This window comes from Cebus imitator, unplaced genomic scaffold, assembly GCF_001604975.1.
Source record: "Cebus imitator isolate Cc_AM_T3 unplaced genomic scaffold, Cebus_imitator-1.0 Scaffold543, whole genome shotgun sequence".
Taxonomy (NCBI): Eukaryota; Metazoa; Chordata; class Mammalia; order Primates; family Cebidae; genus Cebus; species Cebus imitator.
In genome coordinates, this window is record NW_016107858.1 from 1,031,255 (window position 1) to 1,054,496 (window position 23,242).

The 23,242-nt window shown below is 41.0% G+C and overlaps 1 pseudogene across 1 annotated transcript; it reads right to left on the reverse strand.

Moving 5' to 3' along the window:
• Window positions 1-17,630: 17,630 nt before the first annotated feature.
• On the reverse strand, window positions 17,631-18,585 carry LOC108293687 (annotated as a pseudogene). The gene has a single exon (XR_005197792.1). The product of XR_005197792.1 is annotated as a prostaglandin reductase 1-like (transcript).
• Window positions 18,586-23,242: the final 4,657 nt, after the last annotated feature.

Consider the following 23,242-nt stretch of genomic DNA (forward strand, 5'->3'; position numbering starts at 1 on the left):
AAAAAAAAAAAAAAAAGAACTCAAGATGAGTTAGAAATAAACCTTTGCAAAACCCTGAGGATATAAATCAGGATCGGATTGGACATTCATAGATAACAATGTAAGAAATATCGCTGATTTTACCTAAGTGACTTCTTTGAATCTTGTATTTTTCATACATTTGTTATATTATTTTAAATGGCTATGTTTAATGTTGGCTATTTAAATAAGGAACTTTGCTTTTGTCTTAAAAATGAAGAACAATGTAACAGATATCAGGGCAATCTTTCAGGTTACCTGGCAGTTTGAAGCATGAGACAAATAATTATTAAATATTGGCATCCTTTTGCATTCCCTGGCCCCAGACATGAAGATCCACACAGGAGGGAGAGTAGAGAAAAGCGAGGAGTCTGGGCGGCCCAGAGAACCACAATCATGCTAGCTTCTGTCACACCACCTGGACACTGGCTGGGTCTGTCAGTACTTTAGGTCAGGAGGCAGACTCTCACCCAGGAAATTGCCTAAATTATGCAGTCAGCTCATTCCCAAACAAAGTATTCTTCTTCTGTAGCTGTAAAACTCCTCATATCTATTTTGGCATCTATCTGAGGTCTCTTTATTTATCTCTCAGGATTTCAAATGTGTCCTCAAATCATGAAAATCTGGTGGTTAATATAGTCTAATCCCAGCTTAGAAGTAGATTGCTCATTTACTCAACAAATGCTTATAAAATTCCTGCCATGGTGGACCTGGTACTCTTACAGTGACTGGGAATGCAAAGGTAAGGAAGGCAGCATGTCCTCTTTCTACTGTGTGTGCTGGGAAAGATGATACAGGAAAGACTGACGCATAAACCAGTACTATGGTAGGGTAGATATGCATGAAGATAAGGAACGTGCACTGTAATGAAAGAACACAGGAAGGGCGCTTGACTCACGAGGGCTTGCCAGGGAAAACTTCCCAGAGTAAGAGGCATTTTAGGGAGACCTAAAAGGTGTATAGGTATTACTCTGGTGAAGAAGAAGGTAAGAAGACTATCAGACAGTGGTAACATCATATAGAAAAGTCCAAAGGTGACAGAAACTCCAGTGTGGCTGGAGAATGGAGTACGTGTACGTGTGTGTGTGTGTGTGCACATGCACATGTGTGCATGTGATGGAGGGGCGAAGGAGGAAGCAGGAAACATATCAGACATAAACCATTGCCAACCCAGTAGCCAATCTCCTACTTCTTCCCAGATAAACACACAGTGGAGATTTCTTAACCTCAGGAAAGGAAGCCTCTACCCAGCCTACAGACTAAATCATGATTGGCCTAACCAGTCTTAGAAATCTCATTGCTCTCCGGAGCAATGATTGCTCTATTAGCAAGCATACGAAAAGAACAGCCTTCTTTTGAGTGGGCCACAGGGAACTGTTAGCCTCTGAGAACTGGACTTCAATTAAAGTCAGAGGTGAAAGTGCAGTAAGTTAAAGATGGAGAGAGGTTATAAATCACAGGACAGATTCCATGAAAAGTTTGGACGAGAAGGCAACAGTGGAAAATGGAGTCAAAGGCACAGAACACAGAGTCGTGAGTGAAGGTGTAGGTAACGGGAAAGGATTCTACTGGGTGGTGAGAAGGGAAAAATGGACACGAGGCAAAATAGCTAATTAGGATCCTTCTAGTTGAAAGTAATAGAATGCTCCTTGAATCAGCATAATATGGAAAAGAAGGAGTTGCTAGAAGGATACAGTGGTCTCTCATAGAACCCAAGGGCAGGAGCGCAGCTGGATGAGTGGAAGAAGCTAGGAGCAGAAACGGTTCCCACGTCTTTGCTTTTCTCCACACATTTGCTTCCTTCCTATGTCCACATGCAACTCATTTTTTCTGCTTTTTTATCCACAGTGCAAACAAAGATCCCAAGTTTACATGTTCTGTTTCCAACCAACTGACCAATCAACTTGCTACCTCTCAGACCCAATTCCAAAACCTCAGAAGAAAAAATCTTATTGTCACAGCTCAGGCAGAAATCCATTCCCATTCCAGTCAACCAGAAAGGTGGGGTCACATGGTACAAACATGGCAGCTAGAGGTGAACTGCTATGAAGCAGAACTGCTGTCCCCTGTTATGACTCAGGAAGTCATAAGTCCAATGCTTCCTTAATCCTCCCAAGTGCTTTTTGGATACAGGGAATTGGCAACGGTGGGGGCCTTCTCTGATCTCTCAGGCATTAACTTACTCCTGGGTAGGTTATCTTGCTGAGTCATTTCAGAGGTTTGATGGCTGTGGAGCCGTCAGTTTTTCTATATGATCTGTGCTATGATCCAGAATGAATGGGGCAGGTCAAGGGAGAGACTTAACTTTCAAGCTAACAGCTTCTTTTATTTATTTTTTTATTTTATTGCATTTTAGGTTTTGGGGTACATGTGAAGAACATGCAAGATCGTTGCATAGGTACACACGTGGCAGTGTGATTTGCTGCCTTCCTCCCCATCACCTATATCTGGCATTTCTCCCCATGCTCTCTCTCCCCAACTCCCCACCCCCCACTGTCCCTCCCCTATTTCCCCCCAACAGATCCCAGTGTGTAGTGCTCCCCACCCTGTGTCCATGTGTTCTCATTGTTCAACACCTGCCTATGAGTGAGAACATGCGGTGTTTGATTTTCTGCTCTTGTGAGTGTTGCGGCATACAGTAGCCATGTGACCCTGCGGTAGGGGTGGTGAAGTTCCCTCTCTTTCCCCCAGGCAGTGACTACCCTTTGCTCTCCAGGTTACACAGTACTGCAGAGTTTCTCAACCTTTTGTGAACATCAGAATCGATTGGAAAGCCTGTTAATGTTCAGATTACTGGGCCCAATCTTTAGTGATTACAATTTAGTGGTTTGGGACAATACCTGGTAATCTTCATTTTAAAGAAGCACCCCAGGTGATTCTGATTTGTAAAGCGCTTGAACTACACTTTGAGAAATTTGACACTACAGTCTTGATAACTTGACACCACAGGGCCCTAACGATGCAGCCAGCTAAAAGGTACTCCGTTTAGCTATATATAACACATTCGATATGCCTACATATGTCAAAGTATTCCATTCTTTAACTCAAATTTGCACTAAATACAGAAACATATCTTTTTTGGCATCATGTTTTGTTTATATTTATCAATCTCACTCCCAGTGTTGAAATTGCCACTTCTTCCTTTTTTTTTTTTTTTTGAGACGGAGTTTCGCTCCTGTTACCCAGGCTGGAGTGCAATGGTGTGATCTCAGCTCACTGCAACCTCTGCCTCCCGGGTTCAGGCAATTCTCCTGCCCCAGCCTCCTGAGTAGCTGGGATTACAGGCACGTGCCACCATGCCCAGCTAATTTTTTGTATTTTTAGTAGAGGCGGGGTTTTACCATGTTGACCAGGATGGTCTCGATCTCTTGACCTCATGATCCTCGGCCTCCCAAAGTGCTGGGATTACAGACTTGAGCCACCGCGCCCGGCCTACTTCTTCCATTTTTGATGGATGCTTCTATGTTTACTCAGCAACCCTTTTCCTTCTGACACCCATTCATGTGATGATATTACTGTTGACGTCACTTGGATAACATGCTTGTGGAGTAAGGATAAGGAGTGTTTTGCTTTGTGACCTGTTATTTCTACTCCTTTTTGGTTACAGGCAGAGTTTTAAAAACATGCAACAAATAAAAATGTTAGGTAGAGTAATGAAACCGGCTATCAGGTGTCCCCAGTTACTTGTTTACCCTAAAAAATAATACTGTTTCTGGTATCCCAAAATGCTGGAGGTGTCAGAGAATTTAGAATTCATTATTTAATTCATAATTTGGTTGGCCACAATCACATGAACTACTGTTTATTAAGTACCTACTATGTGCATGGTATTTTAGGTGCTTTGCATGCATTGTTTCATATAATCCTCACAATAACACCAGAGGGAAGGAACATTATTTCTCATGGAACCAGGATTTTAAAAGCATCTCAATAGGCTTGATAAATAAGGATAATCAATTAAGAAGGATAAATATAAAGCCATTTACCTGGTTTCTAAAGCCAGCTGCACAAGTCTGGAATGAGTCAGACTGGACTGCACAGTGGTTTACAGGAGACAACATGGGTGCTTCAGTTGACTATTAGTTACATTGGTGTCAGAGGCAGCATTGCCAGAAAAGTTAGGTGTCCATAAGAATGTGAACAGAAGCCTTGTCCAGCTTAACTCTGTGCTGGTTTTGCCTCACTGTTGTGTGGGGTTCATTCCAGGCTCTGCATGTTATGAGAAATTTTGGCCAATCAGACCCCTAGAGGAGAGACAGAGGATCTTGAAGGACATTTATTGGAAGAACATATAAAGGAATAGAGAATATTCGATCCCAAATAACATAAACGCTGCTTCAAATACTTGAAGGGCTGTAAGATGGACCCATGAAGGAAGTATGTGTGGCTCTGAGAGCAGCAAAAGGTACCATGATTAGACATCACAGGAAAGCAAATTTCCTTCCTTCCTTCCTCCCTTCCTCCCTCCCTCCCTCCCTCTCCCCCTCCCCCTTCTCCTCCCTCTCCCTCTCTTTCTCTCTTTCACATGGTGTTGCTGTGTTGCTCCAGCTGATCTCAAACTCCTGGCCTCAAGCCATCATCCCCCCTCAGCTTCCTGAGTAGCTGGGATTAGAGACTTGAGCTATTACACCAGGCTGACCAAACTCTCCACACAGCACACATACCAGCTGTCCAACCATGGGGTGGACTGCTGTGGGAGGCAGCCGGCTCCTATCACTGGAGGCACCATGGAGTGGCAGAACGCCCTTTACCCTGGAGGTTTGGGAGGAAACACATTCCTGGATATTGGATGGTGTCTTACGATCTTTCAAGTTCCTTTCCAAATTTTAGAATTTGTTATTCTGGTGAAACAAACAGATATTAGAAAACTACTATGCAAAAGGTCCTATATCAACACTGTGAAAGATTAAAAAAAAAAAAGGAATAAGGCATAATTTTTGCCTTCAAATGACTTACCAACTAGTGGATAAACAGGTTAAAAAATAAATACAAAACCAGGAATGGTGGTTTAAAACTGTAATCCCAGGATTTTGAGAGTCTGAGGCTAGAAGAAAGAGTTCAAGATCAGCCTGGGCAACATAGCAAGACACTAACTCTATTTTATATGTGTGTGTGTGTGTGTGTGTGTGTGTGTGTGTGTGTGTGTGTGTGTAGTGACACACACCTGTAGTCCCAACAACCTGAGAGGCTGAAGTGGGAGACTCTCTTGATCCCAAGAGCTCAAGGCTGCAGTGAGCTATAATTGTGCCACTGCACTCCAGCCTGGGTGACAGAAAATAGCTTTTAAAACATCAAGACAAACTGAGCATAGACTATGTAACAGGTACTTCGTCTCTAGTAATAAGTCATAAAATTTACTGTCATAATAACTCTGTGATTTGGAGATTATTGCTCGAATAATAAGAGGTTTTGCTTTCCATCACACTTGTTTCACACAAACTTCTGTACATTCTGTGCAAACTGTTTAAACAAAAACTTTTGTGAATGTAATTCTTTATAATCTGAGGTGAATTTATGTCTCACAAGTGTGCATGATCTACACACATTTCAGGTTTCTTCTTTGCCAATACCAAGCTCTGGTCGCTTCTTCTGTCCTTTTCTCTGCTGCCACTCCCAGGCTGCTGAGAATTTCTGCGAATGATCACAGAGCCGTGCTCCCAGGGTCCACGCTGATGCACGCAATCTTTCCCAGGCTGGATTCTCACTGCTGTTCAGGCAATGACTTTACTCACCCCTCGTTGAGTTGCTGATGCATCTCTCATAGTATCTATTCCAATTTTTTCCATATTCCTTAAGACTCCCTCAACCCCACTCCTTCTCCAGGAACACTTCACCCTTAGCATGTGGTCATTCTGCTAGAATGTAGCTCCCCCATTCCTTCAAATGGATGCTCCCCTGACTTCACTCCAGGGAGACTCAATCACCATGGCAACCACTGCTGGCTTTAGTTCATTTCCTCAGAAACCCCAACTGGCAGAGACGGCTGAATCGGGGAATTTTTGCAGGAAGACTTTGGGAGCTCTTGATACTGAGGGCTGAAATCTTAAAGGCAGCTTTAAATTTAAATAACCAGAAAATAACAGGTCCATAAGCACAACAGAGAAGGAAAGGATGGGTCTAGAAACAGCAATTTCTTGTCCTGCTAATTTCTTTGAGGGAAGTCATAGGTTCTATGGAAACAAAGAGGTAGGGATCAGCTGGAGTTTGAGATCCTGATATCAAAAGACATCATTATGTCTTGTTTCATTGCTTCCAATATATGTTGGAGGTACAGACTTTAAAGGAAGAAAACGAATATCTAAAACAGTTTTTCCTTTAATCATAATTTCAAAACTGATTTTGGAGTTAGGAGGGTAAAGTGTGATATTGTAAGCCTATTTAGCAAACATTTGTTGCTGTTCTCTTTGTGTTGCTGTTCTCATTGTGCTAGGATATGGAAAAGAATGAATACAATATACAATCTGTCCTAATGGGAGATACGTACACACTAAGAGAAATGGAAAAGTTTACAATTAGACCAACGTCAGCTCTTCCAGAGACATTTCTACCACAAAGCACAAGCATTTGCAAGCCTACATGGGAACTCCATGAATTTGCAGAACGCTGCTTGGTAAAGAAACCACTCAGCGTTTATAGCACATCCAAGTTTCCAAAGCATTTGAATCAGTTCACCATAAGGCAACAAGCTCTCCTTTAAAAGACTCATCCTTCACAGTTCTTAGGCATGTGAATTTTCCCTTTCATCACCCTTAAACTTAATGACATAGCAGCTGAAAAAGAAGACCTCTCTTGACCAAAATTTGATGATAAAAATTTGGGATTATACAACAAATAACTATAATAAAATGTGGTCACTCTGTAATACACAAAAGGACAAAGAACAGTGGGAAACACAGGAAAAAGGGCAATTTATTTTGTTCTAGGGACTTGGGCAAAGCTTCACAAAAGAGAAAATGTTTCAGCTGTAATTTGTCTTCCTCCTTCATTCCTAAGTGATAAATTATATTCTCCTTTTTGGGAAATTAAAAAATACATTTTTTTAATTATAAGAGAAATATATATTTACAGAAATTAGAATGCACCATAAGAGTTTGGATTCCAGTTCTTCGCTCTTCACAGGTGAGTAACCATGAAGCTTCTGAGGACACTCCATAATCTTGAGTACAGGGACTTTAGAAGCCAAGTGATGAAGACAGCATTTGTTATAATCCGGCCTTTAAAAACAAAATGCTGTAAACTACGGTAAATGGGAATGGGCAAGTGAGAAGAGAGAGAAACTGTCCAGAAAGCTAATTCCTTTTCAACTCTTGCCAGCCTCAGTCTAGACTTGCCAGAAGATCTTTGCTAGGTTATGGATTTTTGGTGTTTTTATTAAGGACTATCTGGGATAGAGCCTCATTCCTCCTCTACTCCAGAAGGTGATAGTCACTGATTCACTCTTCATATCCCTTAAGATTGCATGATTTAATTTCTTTCTTCCCATTAAATTAGAATTTAAAAAATATCTTATTAGTTTCCTCCAAGGGTCTTGGAAAGATAAAGGAAACTGTCAAGACTTAAGAGTGTCATAAACCTTGGGGACACACATGGCACTCAAATACTAGAGATGAGATGATATCTAATGATATCATTTTCAAAAATGTCTTTTATTATTTTGCCATGTCCTGAAATCCCATAAAAGCATAACAGAAATGAGTCTGGGGTTTTACTAAGTTAAAATTTGCAAAGAAGGAGGAAAAGGGATGATAATGTCATTGATTTTCATTATTGTTCATTGCAAATTCCACGAAAAAGTAAAATATTAGTCAAGATGCAAAATTAGATGACTCCGTCATCAAGAGGGCAAAGCAAGGTGCTTAAAATCTAACAAGACTGATGAAAGAAGAAAGAACATCATCAATCAAAATCTCAAGTTTTACATTGGCAGCACTTTCTGTGCTATTTCCCAAGTTTTTCTAGGGCTCCACCTATTATACTTGGAATCACTGACATTGCTGAAAGCATTTTAAAGGCATTAATTATCTAACTTACTGGCTTAATGACATATGGTGCTCATCTCAGGAGAATAGCAAATGGATAGGTATCAGGAAACCTTCTTTGGTGACAGAAAACCAAGCGACAAAAAAGAAGCGGTTTGTCCTAAAACATCTAAAAGGCAGTTTGGAAATAACAGCTAGACTCAAGTTTGGTTCAGCCCAATTTAAAAAAAAAAAAAAGCCACCTCATTCACTGACACCAAAATATGTTCACCTACAAAATGATTTCTTTTTCTGGCGTGATTTTTTTTTCCTTTGTTCAGCCTCGGAGATAATACTAATGATTACCAGCGATGGTAGTGAAAGCCAAGCTTAATCACCATAATTGACAATTAAGTTGGTTAACAACACAGAGACAGGTGATTTCACACAAGGCTAATGAAAATGGGCTATTAAAATCCACACACGTTTGGCAGCAATTATGAGCTCCTGGAGCCATTTGCTTTGAAATGTGCACATTTCACAGGTGGCTGCCTGCCAACAAGACACCTTTGAGCAGGACGGAGAAACCAAGAGGAAAAGACAGAGTTGCCAGAGATTTTCTTAAGTGCCATTGCTTTTCAGTGGCTTGCTGGATCTTTGCGTTACAGGCCAGATGTTTTAAAGCCAAAGAAAGATGCAAAGTTCACAGCTGTAGAGATTGACAGACAGCCCGTTTTGAGCCACGATGGAATTGGCAGAGGACTGGCAAATGCAGAAGGAGAAAGCAGAGAGGACCCCATGGAATAAGTGCTGGACCCTGTAAGAAAGGCCTGGATTTCTTGTCTAGAGTACATAGAAGATACTTAACAGTTTTCACAAAATGTAGAATGGAAGTAATAATCCCTGTTTCCCAAATATGATAGTATGGTTAAGTGAGTTCAGTTCCTTGAAGGGCACTTGGATTCAGAGGCTGAGTTTACTTTGCTGCAGTTTCATGCATATCCTAGATCCCTGCTGTTACTCTCTCGTATCAGTATGCCACCATTCTGCTCAAAGCCTGTCTCCTTTAAGCTCTTCGCTGTCTGGATATACCAGTTAGTAGGGAAGTTAGTCAACTTTTTTTAAAGACAGGAAACCAAATAACAAAGAGCGGTGACGACTTGCCTGAAGGAAGTCTGGGAATCACATCTGTATTCAAATACAAGAGTTGAATCTGCTTTTTAGCCACTCTGAGAATCTGTCTTTTAATTGGTACATTTAGACCATCCTCGTTTAAAGTGATTATTGATGTTGTTGAATCAATATTTACTGTTTGTTTAACTGTTTTCTATTCATTGTACTTGTTCTTTTTAAAAATTTCTTTTTCTGCATTTTCTGGTTTTACAAGATTCCATTTTGTCTCTTCTTTTAGCATATCAATTACATGTTCCTTTCCATTTTTTAAGTATTTGCCCTCTGGTTTGCCATATACATCTACAGTTAATATTTCTTTCTCTTCATGTGTATATAACAGAATATTTCCAATTCTTCCCTCTCATCTCTTACAACATTACTGTCATTCATTTGACTTGTCCATGTGAATATAATCACCCAATGCATTGTTACTGTTATTACGTTAAACAATTATCTTTTCAATCAGTTGAGAATAAGAAAAACAAAACATTTATTTTACTTTTATTTCTTCATTCCCTAACACCTTTCCTTTCTTTATATGGATCCAATTTCTGACCTAGATCCTTTCCTGCCCCACAAAGAACAACTTTACTTTTTCTTACAGGGCAGGTCTGCCGACAATGACTTCTCTAAAGTTTTTCTTCTGTGAAAAAGTCTTTAGTTCTTCTTCAGTTTTGAAGAATAAATTCACTGGATATAAAATTCTAGGTTAGTAGGTTTGTTTCTCTCAAAACTTCAAATACTTCACTGCATTCTCTTCCTGCTTGTGTGGTTTCTGATGAGAAGTCATCTGTCATACTTTTTCTTGTTTCTCTATAAGTAAGTTGTTTTTTCCTCTGGCTTGCTTGAAGGATTTCTCTTTGCCTTTCTGAAGTTTGAATATGATATGCCTATGTATAGTGGGTTTTTTTTTTTTTTTTNTTTTTTTTTTTTTTTTTGAAATTTATCCTGCTTGGTGTTCTCTGAGCTAACTGAAACTGCAGTTTCGTGTCATTATTTTGGAAAAGTCTTGGATATTTTTATTTCAGATATGTCTTCCGTTCCATTCTTTTTCTTCTCCTGATATTTCAGTTGGGCATGTTACACTTCTTGAAATTGTTTCACAGTTCTCGGATGTTCTATTATAATTGTTTCACTGTACTTGGTATTTACATTTATGTTGTGGGAGTTTCTATTAATCTATCTTCAAGTTCATGGATTCTTTCTTCAGCCATATTCAGTCTTCTGAGCCCATCAAAGGCATTCTTTATTTCTGTCACACTGTTTTTGATTCTTCCTTAGAGTTTTCATCTCTCTGTTTACATTATCAATCTGGTCTTACATGTTGTCCACGATTTTCTTTAGAGCCGTTAACATGTCATAGTTATTTTAAATTTTGAGCCTAGAAAAAAAAAATTTGTGTCATAGCTGGGTCTGCTTATAATACTTATATTGTCTTTTTTAGACCGCTTGCCTTTTTTCCTACATTTTAAAATGACGTGAAATTTTTTTTTGAAAGCTATATATGTATACTAAGTAATAGCAACTGAGGTAAATAGGGCTATCATGTAAGGTTTTATGTTTCTCTGGCTAGGAGTTATGCAGTATTTAGTATTTGCCGTAGCTATAGGTGTTGGAGCCTTAAATTTCCTCTAGTGTCCTTGTTTTCGTCTCCCTTGTTGTCTTTGGGTTTCCCTAGAAATGTGTTCTTAATTAGATTCTGTATCTAACTCTCTCTTTTATAATCTGCTTTTATTATACTGGAGTCCTATTGTAATAATACAGTATTGGGAGGGGAGGAGGGGAAACATTCTGTAATCATCTGCTTAAATTTCCTTTTTTTTTTTTTTTTAAAGTGAGCAAAGTCCCTGGGTTGTAATTTCCAGAATAATTGCTTAGCCTTTTTTCTCCTTCCTTATGTGAGACAAGATGGGTAGAGAGTGCACTGGAGTTGTCTAATTATCCCTATGTTTGATCAGATAAGGCCTGGTAAAGTAGTTTCTGTTAAGAGCAGGTCTTTGTTATGAAAAATAGAACACTCCGGGCTAATTTCTAAGGGTTGCTTTCCCTTTTTTCCCTGCCCAAAGCACAAGGAGCTATTTTCTTTCATCTTCACTGTGAGACCCTTGGTTGGACTTTTAGAAGTAAAATGTATGTTCATAGCTGCAATGTTTACAATAGCAAAGACCTGGAACCAACCCAAATGCCCATCTACAATAGGCTAGACAAGGAAAATGTGGCACATATACACCACGGAATACTATGCAACCATAAAAAATGATGAGTGTGCCCTTTGTAGGGACATGGATGAATCTGGAAACCATCATTCTCAGCAAACTGACACAAGAACAGAAAATCAACCATCACATGTTCTCACTCATAGGCAGGTGTTGAACAATGAAAACACATGGGCACAGGGAGGGGAGCATCACACACTGGGGTCTGTCGGGGGGGCCAAGGGAGGGACATGGGGGGGTGGGGAGGTTGGGAAGGGATAACATGGGGAGAAATGCCAGATATAGGTGATGGGGGATGGAGGCAGCAAACCACATTGCCATGTGTGTACCTATGCAACAATCCTGCGTGATCTGCACATGTACCCCAGAACCTAAAGTACAATTTTTAAAAAAAAGTATGTGTGGGGAACCCTCACACTGTGTCACCAGGAGTTTTTAACTATCAAGCTAATTTGCAATCAGTCTGTAGCTATTTGTCAATTACTATTTAAGTGTTCCTACCAGTTACTGACTTCAACAGTTTCTGCTCCTGGTGAGTTGTGATTCTCTGTATCTGCCCATCTCTCTATTTTTCAGAGTGGTGGTTTGTTTGCCCTGTGACCTCATTTCTCTGGGGGAATCTCAGTTGGTGATTTTTAATTTGTTCAGCTTTTTTCTTGTTTTGCCAGTTTTTTCTTGTTAGGGTAAATAAAATCACTAAAATTAATTTTACCTGTTTCTTTTTAGATTTTAATGTGGCTACTAGAAAATTTCAAATTACATTATTTGACTCACATTTTTCCATTTGCCTACACTGCTGTATGGTTTAAAATATGTTTCTTTGATATATTATAATCTAATTTTAAATGTTATAATGATATTTCACATATAATTTGAAACTCTTAAAATAATATTCCATTCCCCGTCCTGTCCCTTGTGCTATTGTTGTCATATATTTTACTTCTGCATGTTATAAACCACACACTAAATTATTTTGATGTTAGAATTAAATTATACATTAAAGATCTTAAAAAATGAGGAGAAAAGTCTTTTCTATGTAACCACATATATACTATTCACAGTACCCTCCATTCGTTTGTGTAGATATAAGTTTGCAAGTTACATCATTTCCTTTTGTCTGAAGAACTTCATTTAACATTTCTTGTAATGCAGACCTGCTCCTGCTTAATTTTGTCATCTTTTGTTTATCTGAAAAAAATATTTTGATTTAGTATTCATTTTTTTTTCTTTTTTTTAATTTTGATTTTACTTTAAGTTCTGGGAACATGTGCAGAACATGTGGATTTGTTACATAGGTGTACCTGTGCCATAGTGCTTTGCTGTACCTATTGACTCATCCCTGTAAGCTCCCTCCCCTAGCCTCCCAACCCCCAACAGGCCCCGGTGTGTGATGTTCCCCTCCCTGTGTCCATGTGTTCTTAGTTTTCAACTCCCACTTATGAGTGAGAACACGCGGTGTTTGGTTTTCTGTTCCTGTGTTAGTTTGCTGAGGATAATGGCTTCCAGCTTCATCCCGGTCCCTGCAAAGGACATGATCTCATTCCTTTTTATAACTGCATAGTATTCCATGGTGTATATGTACCACATTTTCTTTATCCAGTCTATCACTGATGGTCATTTGGGGATTCCATGACTTTGCTATTATAAATAGTGCTACAGTAAAGATACGTGTGCATGTGTCTTTAGAGTAGAATGATTTATAATCTTTTGGGTATATACCTAGTAATGGGATTGCTGAGTCAAATGGTATTTCTGGTTCTAGATCCTTGAGGAATTGCCATGCTGTCTTCCACAATGGTTGAACCAATTTACATTCTCACCAATAATTTAATGAGAAGTGTCTGTTCATATACTTGATATAGTTTTTGGTGGGGTTGTTTTTTTCTTGTAAATTTGTTTAAGTCCTTTGTAAATTCTGGATATTAGTCCTTTGTCAGATGGGTAGATTGTAAAAAATTCTCCCATTCTGTAGGTTGCCTGTTCACTCTGATGACAGTTTCTTTTGCTGTGCAGAAGCTCTTTAGTTTAATTACCTCCCATTTGTCAATTTTGGCTTTTGCTGCAATAGCTTTTAGTATTTTCGTCATGAAGTCTTTGCTCATGCCTGTGTCCTGAATGGTATTGCCTAGGTTTTCTTTTAGGGATTTTATAGTTTGGAATTTTATTTGAGGTTGGGGTACGGAAAATTACTGAGGCACTGTGTATGTTATTTGTGCATGGGAATGAAACTCCTTGACCCTGAAAACAGGACAGGGATTGGAGTGTAAGGAACGCTGAAAACAGCCTCCTGAGGTTGCAGCTTGTGCGTTGTGCAAGGTAGGTGCCTCAGCAACCCGCCTCACATGGCCATCTAGTGGATGTTTGTAGTTAATACGAAGCCCTTTAAATAAGTACCTGGCGAGATGCGGGGGTGGATTTTCTCAGAAGAGCCACCTGCCAGCCCTGCTCAGCTGGAATTGTCTAAGTACTTCATTCAGCATTCACTGCAAGCTATAATCTCTGCAAATGGTGACCCCGACGTGATTGCCTTGAAGTTACACGTGAAGGAGGAGAGCTCGTCAATTTTCGGGGAATCCTGGTAAGGGACAGTCCTGACTCCCATCAGGACATGAGCAAGTATAAAATATCAGGGGTTAGGATATCATGGGTCAAGAAATGACCAAAGAGCAGAAAATACTTTTTAAAACAGAGCAACAGCTACTTAAGGCAATCCAGTGCACTGTGGAGCCTGGAGCTCTGTGCAAGCTTATGCTCTTAATTCAGCAGGAATGTCCATGGCTTCCTGATCAAGGAACCTTAGATTTAGAATTACGGGAGCAGGAAGGTCACTGCCTGAAAAGAGGATATAAGCAAAGTCATTTCCCTAACGTTACTATTTTGACCACCTGGGTGCTGGTATGCTCTGTGTGGTAAATTCTTTATCTGCCAGATTGCGGTGAGTCACACTGCCCATCTTCTCCACCTGAAGAGAATTCAGATTTAAAGCAGAAGGAAGAGCAGGCATCAGAACAACAGGCAGGGATTTCTCTCCCCACTTCATTCCCTTCTATGGGGAATAAGAAAAAGATTTTAGTGATGATGAAAATGGACCGGAGCCTTTTCCTCCCCCTGTAGAAAAGCCATTGCCCTCTTTCCTCCACCCTTAAAGGGACCTGCATCTGTTGGTCCCGTCCAGGCAACAGTGCCTCCCATCCTCCTTAAGTAGATTGGAGGCCGCCCAAGGGGCTGTTCTTGGATAAGACCCCCAGGCAGCAAACATCTATATGATCAGGTGGCCATGTCTCCTCGATAAACTTTCCTGCTGGAGGAGTGCCTCCAGGACAGAAGGAAAGTGGCTGATTATGATTGTCTTCCTACTATGTATTTCTCACTTCCTATTTCCAGCATCGGCCTTTCTGGCCTTCTGGGTTTTTTTGTTTGTTTGTTTGTTTCCCTGGAGTATAAAGGAAAGTTGCATGCTGCCTCCTGAGTTTTATCCCAGAAAGCTCTGGCTTTCTTGCTGCCCACAGAGGCCTGGGGCAGGAGAGTTGCTAAGATGCCATGGAGTGCCCATTTAGTCACTGGCAGTCTAGGCAAGTTGACCCTTTCTGGGTTTGTGGTGACAGAGGGGAGGCCAAGTGGCGCAGATGGAATCCCTGGGTGGCTGTGGGCAGCTCCAGCCCGGTCCTGAGATGCCTCCTCACCATGGTCACGTGCCTCAGTATTTTTCCATGTCCAGACCTCAAATGTCATGTACGTAAGCTTGACTATGTCGCCGTGCGCCCCCTACAGTAGTAACTGTGAATGGGAGCTCATTCATGATTTGGCTCTCTGATTGGCTATTATTGGTGTATAGAAATGCTTGTGATTTTTGTGCATTGATTTCGTATCCTGAGACTTTGCTGAAATTGCTTACTAGGTTAAGGAGTTTTTAGGCTGAGATGATCGGGTTTTCTAATTATACAATCCTGTCGTCTGCAAACAAAGACAATTTGACTTCCTCCCTTCATGTTTGAATATCATTTATTTCTTTCTCTTGCCTGATTGCCCTGGCCAGAACTTCCAATACTATATCGAATAGGAGTGTGGCAGAGGGCATCCTTGCCTTGTACCAGTTTTCAAAGGGAATGCTTCCACCTTTTGTCCATTCAGTATGATATTGGCTGTGGGTTTGTCATAAATAGCTCTTATTATTTTGAGGCATGTTCCATCAATACCTAGTTTATTGAGAGTTTTAAACATGCATCCATTGAGATAATCATGTAGTTTTTGTCTTTAGTTCTGTTTATGTGATGGATTACATTTATTGATTTGTGTATGTTGAACCAGCCTTGCGTCTCAGGAATGAAGCTGACTTGATTGTGGTGGATAAGTTTTTTGATGTCCTGCTGGATTCGGTTTGCCATTATTTTATTGAGGATTTTTGCATCGATATTCCTGAAGTTTTTGTGTGTGTGTGTGTATGTGTCCTGTAAGGTTTTGGTATCAGGATGATGCTGGCCTCATAAAAGGAGTTAGGGAGGAGTTCTTCCTTTTCAATTGTTTGGAATAGTTTCAGAAGAAAAGGTGCCAGCTCCTGGTACCTTTTCTGGTTAGACTTTGGCTGTGAGTCCATCTGGTCCTAGGACTTTTTGTGTGGTAGGCTATTAATTACTGCCTCAATTTCAGAACTTGTTATTGGTCTATTCAAGGATTTGGTTTCTTCCTGGTTTAGTCTTGGGAGGGTGTATGTGTTCAGGAATTTATCCATTTCTTCTAGATTTTCTAGTTTATTTGTGTAAAGGTGTTTATAGTATTCTCTGATGGTAGTTTGTATTTCTGTGGGGTCCGTGGTGACATAGCCTTTATTTTTTTAATTGTGTCTATTTGATTCTCCTCTCTTATCTTCTTTATTTGTCTAGCTATCATTCTATTTTCTTAATCTTTTCCAAAAAAAAACCCAGCTCTTAGATTCATTGATTTTTTTGGAGGGTTTTTCGTGTCTCTGTCTCCTTCACTTCTGCTCTGATGTTAATTTCTTGTCTTCTGCTAGCTTTTGATTTCCTCTTGTTTTTCTAGCTCTTTTAGTGGTGAAGTTAGAGTTTTGATTTTAGATCTTTTTAGCATTCTGATGTGGGCATTTAGTGCTATAAATCTCCCTCTTAACACTGCTTTAGCCGCAATCCAGAGATTCTGTTACATTGTCTCTTTGTTCTCACTAGTTTCAAAGAACTTCTGGATTTCTGCCTTAATTTCATTATTTACCCAGAAGTCATTCAGGAGAAGGCTGTTCAGTTTTCATGTAGTTTTGTGGTTTTTAGTGAATTTCATAATCCTGAGTTCTAATTTGATTGCACTGTGGTCTGAGAGACAGTTTCTGCCTATGACTTCCGTTCTTTTGCATTTGCTGAGGAGTGTTTACTTCGAATTATGTGGTCTGTTTTAGACTAAGTACTATGTGGCACTGAGAAGAATGTATATTCTATTGATTTGGAGTGGAAGGTTATGTAGATGTCTATTAGGTTCACCTGATCCAGAGCTGAGTTCAAGTTTGAATATCCTTGTTAATTTTCTGCTTCATTGATATGTCTAATATTGACAGTGGGGTGTTAAAGCCTTCCACCGTTATTGTGTGAGAGTCTGTCTCTTTCTAGGTCTCTAAGAACTTGTTTTATGAATCTGGGTGCTCCTGTATTAGGTGCATATATATTTAGGATACTTAGTTTTTCTTGTTGAATTGATCACTTTTGCCATTATGCAGTGCCCTTCTTTGTCTTTTTATCTTATTTCACATTCCAGGATACATGTGAAGAACGTAAGTAAACATATGCCACAATGGTTTGCTGCACCGATCAACCCATCACCTAGGTATTAAGCCCTGCATGCATTAGCTATTTATCCTGATGTTCTCCCTCTCCCCCACCCCCTCGACAGGCCCTAATATATGTTGTTCCCCTCCCTGTGTCCATTGTTCAGCTCCCACTTATAAGTGAGAACATGCAGTGTTTGGTAAACTTTCAAACTTCAAAGCCATTATTTTCGACCACAACTCAGAAGAAGCTGTAGTGAACAGTGAGATGGCTGGTTGTTGTTGACTGAAATTTTCACCCTCCATCACTAATTACATACCACTTAAAAGCATTTTATTAGGTAGGTCAGACTCGTTACAAGTACTATTTCTTAGACATTTAAGTAGTATACATTTTTGCTAAATGGTGAAAAACAAATTATGTGATCATCTAAATGGGCTCCAGACTCCACGTGCCATTTTTTTATACTTTCACTGTTTTCCCCACCTTAGCTCCTTTCAGCATTCCCATAAATGCAGCTAGCATGTGTTCAGATCCTTCAGTGATATATTCCTGAACTGGGTTTTACCCTCTGAGACCCATTTTAGCAAGTCCTTCAGAGCTTTTTGGCGGGCATCTCCTTTCCAGCAGGTGATGATGAAATCTTTCATGTGAAGCTCCTGATAGATAAAAATCTCTGGTGGTGGGCCTGGGGAAGGTGGCCCCGTACTGTTACATGTAGATGACTCCTCATATGGCAATTCTTCCAAATTTCTTCATCTGAGAGATAACAATGTTTGAAAACTCTCCACCTACATTATCAAAATAATAATCGTATCCATCAGGAGAGGCTTTCTTCAAAGTTTCTTCAAAGACTCTACTGTCTTGTAGTTAAAGACAACAACAAATCCAAGCTTTTTAAGGTAGGCAGTCTTTTTGTCGGGCCCTACTGCTCCAACTGCTTTGCAGCCCTTGAGCTTTGCAACCTGCCCCACCGCAGAGCCCACAGCTCCAGGTGCTGCATTAACCATCACTGTTTCTCCACCCTTCACACCACAGAGGTCAAGTCAGCCAAAGTAAGACAGTGGCACTGTGTAGGACAACTCTGTTGGCAGCTTTTCAAGATCTTTCCCATCAGAAATGGAGTGTGCTTGTTCAGCCTGAGGGAGCCACTCCAATGGTTCCTGCTAGTAAGGCTATATTTTTACTTTCCACAACTCTGGCCACTTGTTGCCCCATCATTGTATCACCTTCCTTCAGTATTTTGGTTGCCACTGTCATGTAAGAATCCATGGTGAGGAACAAAGCTTCAAGCAGGACCTCTCCATTTTTTAAGGGTGGGGGCTCAGCTGTCTTTGACTCAAAGTCACTACTAGTAGGATTGCCAACAAAGTGCTCCTTCAGGGTCCATCTCTTAGCATGAACCATCTTGACGCTCAGGAGCCTGAGGGTTCCACTGCCTGGTGAAGGTGGCTGGGATGGCCTTCTTTGTCTTTTTTGATCTTTGCTGGTTTAAAGTCTGTTTCATCAGAGACTAGGATTGCAACCCCTGTTTTTTGTGTTGTTTTTTTCTTTCTCTTAGCTTAGTAAATTTTCCTCCATCCTTTTATTTTGAGCCTATGTGTGTATTTGCATGTAAGATGAGTCTCCTAAATGCAGCACACTCATGGGTCTTGACACTTTATCCAATTTTCCAGTCTGTGTCTTTTAATTGGGGCATTTAGCCCATTTACATTTAAGGTTAGTTGGTTTTGTTTGTTTTTTGTTTTGACAGGGTTTCACTCTCATTGCCCAGACTGAAGAACAATGGCATGATCTTGGCTCACTGCAACCTCCACCTCCTGGGTTCAAGCGATTATCCTGCCTAAGCCTCGCTAGTAGCTGGGATTACAGGTGCTTGTCACCACACCCAGCTAATTTTTGTATTTTTAATAGAGACAGGGTTTCACCGTGTTGGCCAGGCTGGTCTCAAACTCCTGACCTCAGGTGATCCACCCGCCTTGGCCTCCAAGAGTGCTGGTATTACAGGTGCGAGCCACTGTGCCTCACCAAGGTTAGTATTGTTATGTGTGAATTTGATCCTGTCATCATGATGCTAGCTGGTTATTTTGCACGCTAGTTGATACAGTTTCTTCACAGTGTCATTGGTCTTTACATTTTGGTGTTCTTTTGCAGTGGCTGGTACCAGTTTTTTCTTTCTATATTTAGTGCTTCCTGGAGGAGCTCCTGCAAGCCAGGCCTGATGGTGACAAAATCTCTTGGAATTTGCTTTTCTGGAACAGATTTTATTTCTTCTTCACTTATGAAGCTTAGTTTGGTAAGATACAAAACTCGGGGTTGGAAATTCTTTTCTTTAAGAATGTTTGATACTGGCTCCCAGTCTCTTCTGGCTTGTAGAGTTTCTGCTGAAAGATCTACTCTTAGTCTGAATGAGCTTCCCTTTGTAGGTGACCTGACCTTTGTCTCAGGCTGCCCTTAACATTTTTGCCTTTGTTTCAAGCTTGGTAATCTGATGATTATGTGTCTTGGGGTTGCTCTTCTCATGCAGTATCTTAATGGTGTTCTCTGTGTTTCCTGAATTTGCATGCTGGCCTGTCTTGCTGCGTTGGTGCAGTTCTCCTGGATGACATCCTGAAGTATGTTTTTCAGCTTGTTTCCATTCTCCCTGTCTCCTTCAGGTACTCCAGTCAATCACAGGTTTGGTCTTTTTACATAGTCCCATATTTCTTGGAGGTTTTGTTTGCTCCTTTTTATTCTTTTTTCTTTAATCTTGTCTGCATGCCTTATTTCAGCAAGGTGGTCTTTGAACTCTGATATCCTTTTTTTCCACTTGGTCAATTTGGCTATTGATTCTTTTGTATGCTTCATGAAGTTCTCATGCTGTGTTTTTCAGCTCCATCGATCATTTATGTTCCTCTTTAAGCTGGTTATTCTAGTTAGCAGCTCCTCTAATCTTTTTTCGAGATTCTTGGCTTCTTTGCATTGGCTTAGATCATGGTTCTTTAGCTCAGCAGAGCTTTTTTTTTTTTTTTTTTTTTTTTTTCCTTTCTTCCGTTCTTCCTTTCTTTCTTCCTTTCTTTCCTTTCTTTCCTTTCCTTCTTTCTTTCTTCTTTTTTTCGAGACAGTCTCGCTCAGTTGCCAGGTGCCAGGCTGGAGTGCAATGGCATAATCTCGGCTCACTGCAACCTCTGCCTCCCGGGTTCAAGCAATTCTCCTGCTCAGCCTCCCGAGTACCTGGGACTACAGGCATGCACCACCATGCCCAGCTAATTTTTTGTATTTTTAGTAGAGATGGGGTTTCACCATGTTGGCCAGAATGGTCTCAATCTCTTGACCTCATGATCTGCCCACCTCGGCCTCCCAAAGTGCTGGGATTACAGAGCAGAGCTTTTTTATTACCCATCTTCTGAAGCCTACTTCTCTCCATTCATCCATCTCATCCTCTGTCCAGTTCTGTACCCTTGCTGGAGACGCGTTGCAACTATTTGAAGGAGAATAACCACTCTGACCTTTTGGGTGTTAGCATTTTTTCATTGATTTTTTCTTATCATCGAGTTTGTCTAGTTTCGATCTTTGAGGCTGCTGACCGTTGGATGGGGTTTTTGTGGGAACTTTTGTTGTTGATGCTGTTGTTGTTTTGTTTGTTTGTTTGTAATGGTAAGGTCCCTCTTCTGTAGGGCTGGTGCTGTTTGCTGGGGTTTCACTTCAGGCTGTATTCATCTGGTTCACTCCCATGCTTGCAGATGTCACTCAAGGAGGCTGGAGAACAGCAAAGACAAGTGCCTGCTCCTTATTCTGGGGTCTCTGACCTCAAGGAGCACCAACCTGATGCCAGTAGGATTGCTCCTGTATAGATGTCTAATAGCCCCTGTTTGAGGGTCTCACCCCATTGGGTGGCACAGGGAACAGGACCTGTTTAATGAAGTAATTTGACTGCTCCTTGGTGGAGAGGGTGTGTTTTGCTGGGGGAAACCCACTCATCTGGGATGCCTGGATTTCTCAGAACTACCAGGAGGAAACGCTAAGTCTGCTGGTCCACAGAGACTACGGCCATCCCTACCCCTATAGGGTCAGGCTCAGAGAGATCAGGGTTCTGTCCCTGAGGCTCTAGCTGGAGTTGTTGGCATTCCTGCATGGAGGCCCCACCCAGTGAGGAAGGATGAGTCAAGATGAGGCTGAAGAGGCACTCTGGCTGCAGTCTGACACAGCCAGTGTGTTGGGCTGGGGGAGATACCTCGTGGGACCAAGCTGTCCAGCTCCCCTGGCTCCAGCAGTAGAAAAGTGCAGCCTGGAGCTCTAGAGATGGATGCTGCCCTTCCCCCGCCCAGCGAGCTTAGTGTGTTAGGCAGTTATAAGTCCCAGTGCTGGCTGCTGTCCCTTCCCCAAGGAGCTCAAATGGTTTAGACAGCAGGCAGCTGTAGCTGTGGTGCTGGTCCCCACTCCCCCTGGGAACTTGTCAGGCTTAAGCAGATTCTAGCTCAGAGGCTGTTGGGAATCTGCACAGCTTTGGGGTTGGGACCCTAGGCCCCAGTGGTGTGGGTTCACAAGGGAGGTCTTCTGAACCCTGGGTTACACAGTTCCATGAAAAAAGCACAGTTTCCCCAGCTGGGTAGCACTCTAACTCACCGCCTCCCTTGGCTTGGGGGTGGGGTCTCCCCTGCCCCGTATGGCTCTGGGGTATGCAGTCATACCACACTACTCTTCCTGCTTCTCTGTGGATCGCGACAGCCACCTCAGTAGGTCTGATGAGAGAACCTGGCTACCTTGGCTGTTGATACAGGATTCACATGCTATTATGGTTCTTTGCAATGGGAGCCTCTGATGGCTGCTGCTTCTAGTTGGCCATCTGGGCCCCACCTTAGTATTCATTTCTGAGGGATAATTTCACTGGTTAGAAAATTGTGGGTAGACAAGGGTTTGTTTGTTTTTTTTTTTTTTTTTTTTTGGCGGGGGTGGGTTGTTTCCTACTTAAAAGTCACTGTTCCATTGCTTTTGGACTTAAGTATTCTTATAAGAGGTCCGTACTAATCTTTTTCCTGTGTGTGCACAATGTCTTTTTCTAGTTGTTCTGATATGTGTAAAGTACCTTTGTTCAGTCAACCAGTCTTCTAGTTTTCAATGGCTTGATTGTTGTATGCTTTGGAGTGGTTTGGGGTGTGTATATGTGTGCCTCTTTCTTGAAGTTCACTGAGATTCTTTATTCTCTGTATTTATAGCTTTCAACAAAGTTAGAAACTGTTGAGCCATTATTTTTCTGCCCCAGTCTGTCTCATCTCTTTCTGGGACACCAAGTATGTATATACTATGTGCTTTAATATTCCCACAAGTCACTGAAACTTCGTTTTATCAGTCTTCTTTTTCTCTTTGATGCATTTTGGATATATTCTATTGCTATGTCTTTAAATTTAATATTTCTTCTACAGTCTCTGACCTGCCATTAGCTTATCCAGTAAATTTTTTATCCTGGTATTTTGTCACCTCTAAGAGTTCTACGGCACCCATATTTATATCTTCCATTTATCTCATTATGTTCATGTTTATTTTACATTTTGAACATATAAACAAATTTATAGTCTCTGTTTTAACATCCGTGTCCACTAGTTCTATCATCTTTTTCATTTCTGATTCTGTTTCTATTGTCTGATATATGGTTGGGCTGTGTCCCTACCCAAATCTCATCTTGAATTGTAACTCCCAGATTTACCACATGTCATAAGAGGAACCTGGTGGGAGGTAACTGAATTGTGGGCGTGGGTCTTTTCTGTGCTGTTCTCATGACAGTGAATAAGTCTCACAAGAGCTGATGGTTTTAAAAGCAGGAGTTTCCCTGCACAAGCTCTCTTCTCTTGCCTGTTGCCGTGTGACACATCCTTTCCCCTTCCACCATGACTGTCAGCCCTCCCAAGCCAAGTGGAACTCTCAACTGCCCTCTTTCTTTTGTAAATTACCCAGTCTCAGGTATGTCTTTATCACCAGGGTCCAAACAGACTAATATACCAGGTTACGGGCCTTATTTTTCTGCCCTCTGTGTAACATTTTTTATTGGAAGCTGGACATTGTGAATTATACATGGCTGGTTGCTGGATTTTTTTTTTTTTGTATTGAAAAAAATGATTATTGGGGTGTGTTC